This window comes from Nothobranchius furzeri, chromosome 9, assembly GCF_043380555.1.
Source record: "Nothobranchius furzeri strain GRZ-AD chromosome 9, NfurGRZ-RIMD1, whole genome shotgun sequence".
Taxonomy (NCBI): Eukaryota; Metazoa; Chordata; class Actinopteri; order Cyprinodontiformes; family Nothobranchiidae; genus Nothobranchius; species Nothobranchius furzeri.
Genome location: NC_091749.1, coordinates 42,137,096 through 42,143,597, shown reverse-complemented (window position 1 = coordinate 42,143,597; position 6,502 = coordinate 42,137,096).

Genomic DNA, 6,502 nt, shown 5'->3' with positions numbered 1-6,502 from the left:
AATATCCATCTCAGATTCTTGTACCAACTCCGATGGGATTATGAGATTTAGCACTGTGTGTGTGTAGTGTGTGTGTGTGTGTGTGTGTGTGTGTGTGTGTGTGTGTGTGTGTGTGTGTGTGTGTGTGTGTGCGTGCGTGCGCGTGCGCGAGAGAGAGAGAGAGAGAGAGAGAGAGAGAGAGAGAGAGTGTGTGTTTGTGCATGCATGTCTGTATGCCAAGCCCTTGATCTTCTCCTCACACTTTAGAGTGACCTCACAAATCTGTTTATGCCCACCATCTGGTCATTTGTTCAAAACTGCATGTGCTTTAAGTGGATACAACTGCTTATGCAATAGAACACATCCCTCTTGAGCAAGGCATTCCTGGTGATCTGACTGTAAAGGCAACCTGTCAAAAACTAAATAGATCTGCGTTTTAAGCAGGAATGAGAAACAGAGAAAGCACAGATTAATGAAGTGAAGGAAAAATAAATAATCCTTTTATAGGACAGAGAGGATCAATGAGTGATATGTGCAATGACACACACACACACGCACACAATTACACTGCATTACAAGGCATAGGAGCCAACCTGAAAAGAACTATGAACCCCTTGAGAGTAAGTGTAATAATTCACATGAGCACACAAACACACACACACACACACACACACACACACACACACACACACATCAGCAATGGCTGTGAATCATCCCTGAAACAACTGTGCTTGTGAGAGATCCATCAGTGGACCCAAGGCTGGCTGGACAGGGAGACAGATGGACTAGTTTAACCACAGTATGAGAAGCTGACCTTCTTCAGTATATGGAAGGAGGAGGAGGAGGAGGAGGAGGAGGAGGAAAGCTCATGTGTAGAAGGGAGAGAAATATAGGGATGGCATCAAAGACAGACAGACCTCTGAATGTTGACCATTAGTCTCTAATATCTCTACAGTCCCTGAGACGAAGATTGTCACAGAGATAAATGGAGAAAATTATACTTAACCCTCTGGAGGCAGGCGTTGCAGATTTGCACCAGTTAAAACCTACCTATCTGGTTACTCCATGTACGTATTTCATGAGCATTTTTTACTCAGAAGTACCCCTGAAGGACTTAGTTGTTTGTCCTTTTATCAAAACTTATTTTGAGCCTGAGAGGGTTGAAGATCCCAAATAACTTTAGCTCAGTAGAAGAACAAAATGTACTAGTAATGAGAATAAGAACATTTAATTAATGTTTTTTTTTCTTTCTTCTACATTAGATTGAGTCCAGCCAACTCCAGATTTTGGCCTCTACGTGTTGGCTCTGTGATTTTAACATTGACAAAACAAGATCTTAAATGACACACGAGTCTCCAGAAGTAAGAAGGAAATATGAACTCCCCTTATGAAACTGTGGCTCATCCTAGATCTACAGGATGTGATCTTCTGATTGGTGCCTGAACCCAGTCAACTGAAGCTTCAGATGCAGCATCTCAAATCGTTTACCTGATAAAGTTAGATTTACTGTATCAATGTTTCTTTAACATTTTAGATCATGGGTAGACAACTACCTTCCCCGAGGTCTGGTATTCAGCATGTTTTAATTGTTTCCCTGCTCCAGCAAAAAATATATATTCATTAAAATAGAGTTTATTAAAGAACATAAAATATTATAGAGTTAGGTTCAACAAATATTTTTTTTGTTTGCTTTGTTTTTTTGAACGATAATGATAAATCTGGAACGGAAGCTAATAATTTCACTAATTTGTGGAATCCTATTGGCTTCTTGTTTGTGGTTTTTCTTCTGTTATCTTTGAAACAACAAATCACCTACAGACATCCTACACCAGAGTCGAAAAATGACACAGAACAAGGAATATTGTGGTTATAGCATTGTGCAGATTTTAAATGTTACTTCTGAACAAATGAAAAATAAATGTACAGTTTTTACTTAAAGCGACAATGTGAGTTTTTATCATTAGTCTCTGGAAATATCCATAAAATAATGTGGAGAATGAATTAAATGATGCCCAGTTGTTGAAAAATATTGGCAACTTTGTAACATATAACCATAAAAATGGGGTCTACAATACATGGGAGCGGGTCTAAGGGTGTTTCTCAATAGCCTGGCCTGCCAGACTCGTCCTCTGTTTAATTCTGCACAGAGAAAGAATCTGGTAACTCACAGGCAGAGGCACTTGAGGGGCGGGACTAGGCAGCTCAAAAATGACCAATCAGAAAAAAGACAAAAATCCCAACTGTACCGCACAACGCGGTAGATTTCTAGTTATAGTATAAAAGTAGTGTCTGGCAATGGCACAAACATCTTTAAATTTTTTTAGAATAAATGCTTTTAGTGCTTCTACTTGTGGTTTTAAAGGCATTTGAGTCATTTAGAACAGAGGAAAGAGTTGCAGCGAATTCCGCAGCTGTCTTCGTTGTTAATGAGAAACTGAGCGTCACTGTGTGTGACGTCCGCGACGCTGTGGTTTTTTTAACTGTAGAAAAATGGAGTCTGGTGACAGCGCAAACATCTTTGTTTAGAAGACATGCTTTTAGCGCTTCAACTTGTTGTGGTTTTAAAGACATGTTCAAATAATTTAGAACAAAGGAAAGAGCCACAGTGAACTCCACTTCAGTCACCATGTTTATGGCCTTGTTCGAGATGACCCAGTTCTGCGCAGATTAGATCACCGGTGATTGGCGTGCTGTGTATGCCGGTTAGATTCATGTCTGACTTGATGCTGATTGCTCTGACGTCATGCATACGTAGGCAACGATAACCTCGTAAAATCAAGACGGTCGCAGATTCTGGAGCAAGGTGCTGCAGTTGCTCTCCACCGGCTGCAAAACCTAGGGGATGATGGGAAACGCCTGGCTCTCACCTGATCTAAGATCTAATTGATTCACATTTTGATCCGAACATCAGGTGGTAGAACATGAAATGTTAGTTGTTCACATGTATTCTGTAAATCATGTAACATTGATGACAACTAACTATATAGGCCATAAAGAGAAATGTGATTTGTGTTATTTTGTCACGTTCCTATGAGCACACTAAACCTGTAGCTGATAACCTTTACTGTACTTATTATTACAGTCATATCTCCATATACAATATATGATATCCACAAGCACGTGAGGATTTGTTTCAGTTGCTAACAGGCACCAGTATTAAAATAAACAATTAAACAAGTTTTAACACTAACGCAATATCTTCATCCATCGTCACCTGCTTCTACACATGTAGGGAAATCTGTCCAATTTAAATGCCGACTTTCAGCCACTCCCCCTGCTGCATCCGTCTGCTCTCGTCTGTTTTCCAGGCGAGGCGCTGCTCAACTCGAACAAGGCCTATGACAAACTCAGCGTTATGGTGTGTGACGTACGCTGCTCAGCACTGATTGGCTCGGTTAGAATTCTCATGGGGTGGGGTTATTTGAATAGGAGTGTTCCCAGACTCTTTCTCTGTGCAGAATTAAACAGAGGAGTCTGGCAGGCCAGGCTAGTTTCTCAATGCCAAGGAACCTCGCCTTGATGTCTTGGCCCCGCTCCAGTTGCCTAGGCGATAAAGTCATCAGGAGCCACCAAGACGTGTTCCAATGTTCATGTTCTACCGAGGCGCGTGTTCTCCGTTTGTTAGCCGTTTAGCTAGCTGAGCAAGGATACACAGGAGGTGTCTTGTAGCCTAGCCTTTGTCAAAAATTAGCCAGAATACACCGCTGTATTTCCTTTTTTTTTTATTTATTATTTTTTTTCCCGTGTCCTGTCTGGCTGTGAAGCAAACAGAATTGATGTCTGAATGCTGGTAACAAGCCTTACAGATTTATTCTCAGGCGGAGCATCAAAGCGTCTGCTTTTAATGTCAGGCCTGATACTTAAAACTTTATTGTTATTGTGTTTGAATGCTTTGTAATTCCGACCAGACACGGAGACAGAGGTGAAAGAGAAAGGAAAAGACAAATGGTGGGAAGAGAGGGGGGGGGGGGGCACAAAAATAAACAATAATGAACAAGAGTCTGCTTCTAGACCTGCAAAAAGAGAAAGAGCAGAAAAAAATGGGACACACAACAATACATCAAGAGCAAGCTATCACTGCGTCAACCTCATGATGAAATATATAATCAACATTGTTTAACTGAACAATCACACCATAATAAATCACGGTGCATTTAGTGGCAACGACAGCCAACAAGTGTTGAACGTGCCCAAGCCCGTACTTTTGAGAGCACCATGTGAGCACCTGTGTGTGTACACACACACGCTTGTTTATGTAAGATTTCTCTATAGGAGCATCCAACAGAGAGTGCGAGGGACCACAGATCCGCCCCCCAAAGATGTGTAGGAGACGGGGGGAGCTCCAAGTCCCAGAGATCCAGGTGCTGCCCCAGAACACAGGAACCCCAAGGAGACAGCAACCAGAAAGGCCCCCGCCCCCCTCGAGAGGCACAGAGGATCGCCCCGGTGGGCCACAACCAGCAGCCAGCAGAGTCCCTGGAGATATCAGCGGCAAGCCCACAGGCCCGCCCGCAGCCTACCACCCCCTAGCCGGCCGAGCCCGGGACCCAGCGACCCGGGACGCAGGGGCAACCACCCCCGCCGGGGACCCAGATCCCACCAGGCAGCCACCCGGATTGATCAGGCAGATGCCAAAAATCTTAAACCCCCTGACCCGGTAGCCAGGAACACTCAGGCAGACCAAGGCACCACACCCCACACCAGGTGTGGCAGGGGGAGGGGAGACGAAGATCTATGTTACGTCCCCGACAGGTGTAAAAAATGTGAAGGATGGGGGTAACATAAGAACTGGCGAAGGAGTTTAAAATGGGTTTCTTTGTAACAAAAAGGTATTAAAACACAAGCAAACAGATCTCTCTAAAAAGGGTTAACATTACACAGCCAAATTATCAACTATAAAACACCTGGTTAAAACTTATATTAAAAGTTTAACCGAGCAGAAGGTGTTTTAAAATCCCAACGTTGATAAAAAGTCCCAAAACAATATACTGACTAAAACACCTGGTAAAAACTTATTTTAAAAGCTTTACCACAACGAAAGGTGTTTAAAACCGAGGTCAGTAAAATTGCCTCAAACAAAGTTAACCTTAAAACCAAACACACAAAAGATCCCTCTGGATCATCCACAACTTCTCACTAAGAGTTAAAAACTACCAAAGTTTAAAACTCAAACAAATCCAAACAAAAAGGGGTTGAAACAAAACAAAACCTGGAGGACAGCAGAACCCCTGCACTGCTGCCTCCCAGACTGCTGAAGGCACAGCCCTTTGATGCAGGTGTTTGCTCATCATGATGATTCCTCGCAGCTGTGCTCCTCAGCAGCCCGGGAGAGAGGAGGACGAGGGGCGGTGTCAGGCTGTTTCACCAGAGCTGGGTGATCCTGGATCCTGCTCTTCCCTGGCCAGACTGGCAACCATAACATGTATATCATCAAAAGAAGTCCCAGGAGAGGGGAGGAGTCAAAGGCCCCACCTGACATCAATCAATCAATCAATCAATCAAAGCTTTATTTATATAGCGCCTTCCGCAACCCTGTCAGGAAGCCCAAAGCGCTGAACATGGTACAGTTGTAAGTAATTATATTGAATAAATCAACAATAAAAGAAATTCAAATTACAAAATACAAATTACAAAATACAAAATGGAAATTACAAGATAGAAGAAACATTCCGGTAAAATACAAATGTGTGAAACACATTTGGATTGAGTGGATGGATTGAGTGTACCAATGAAAACTGTGGAATGGATTCAACATAATAGAGGGCCATAATCAAACATGTTCTGGAAACGCCAAGCGGAGGAGGTGTGTTTTTAGGTGATTCTTAAAGACTGGCCGAGAAGGGGACAGCCTAACTGAGGGTGGCAACTGGTTCCAGAGTGACGGTGCTAGGACTGAGAAAGCCCGGTCCCCACGGGTACGACACCTAGACCGAGGGACAGCGAGCAGGCCTTGGTCAGAGGAGCGCAGAGCGCGTGATGGGGAGTGTCTGTTCAGGAGAGTGGCCAGATAGGGGGGACCACCACCCTGGAAGAAATGATAAACAAAGACGAGTATTTTGAATTGTGAGCGATAGCAAATCGGAAGCCAGTGCAGGGAGGCCAGAACTGGGCTAATGTGGTCCCGTTTCCTGGTCCCAGTCAGGAACCTGGCAGCGCTGTTCTGCACAACCTGTAGGCAACGCAGTGTTGACTGACACAACCCTGCATAGAGAGAGTTGCAGTAGTCAAGCCGAGAAATAACAAAGGCATGCAGTACCCGCTCTAGGTGGGCTCTCGACAGCATAGGCTTGATTTTAGCAAGGCGTCTCAGGTGAAAGAAACTGGTCCGGATCACAGAATTGATGTGAGCATCAAATTTAAGTCCAGCATCAAGTTTCACCCCCAAACTGGTAACAACTGGTTTTGAGTATGGAGAAAGAGGGCCAAGATCAGCATAACGATCCACATTCCTGCTGTTGGGGTGAAAAACAATGAGCTCTGTCTTTCCCTCATTCAGATGTAGATAGTTGGACATTAGCCAAGA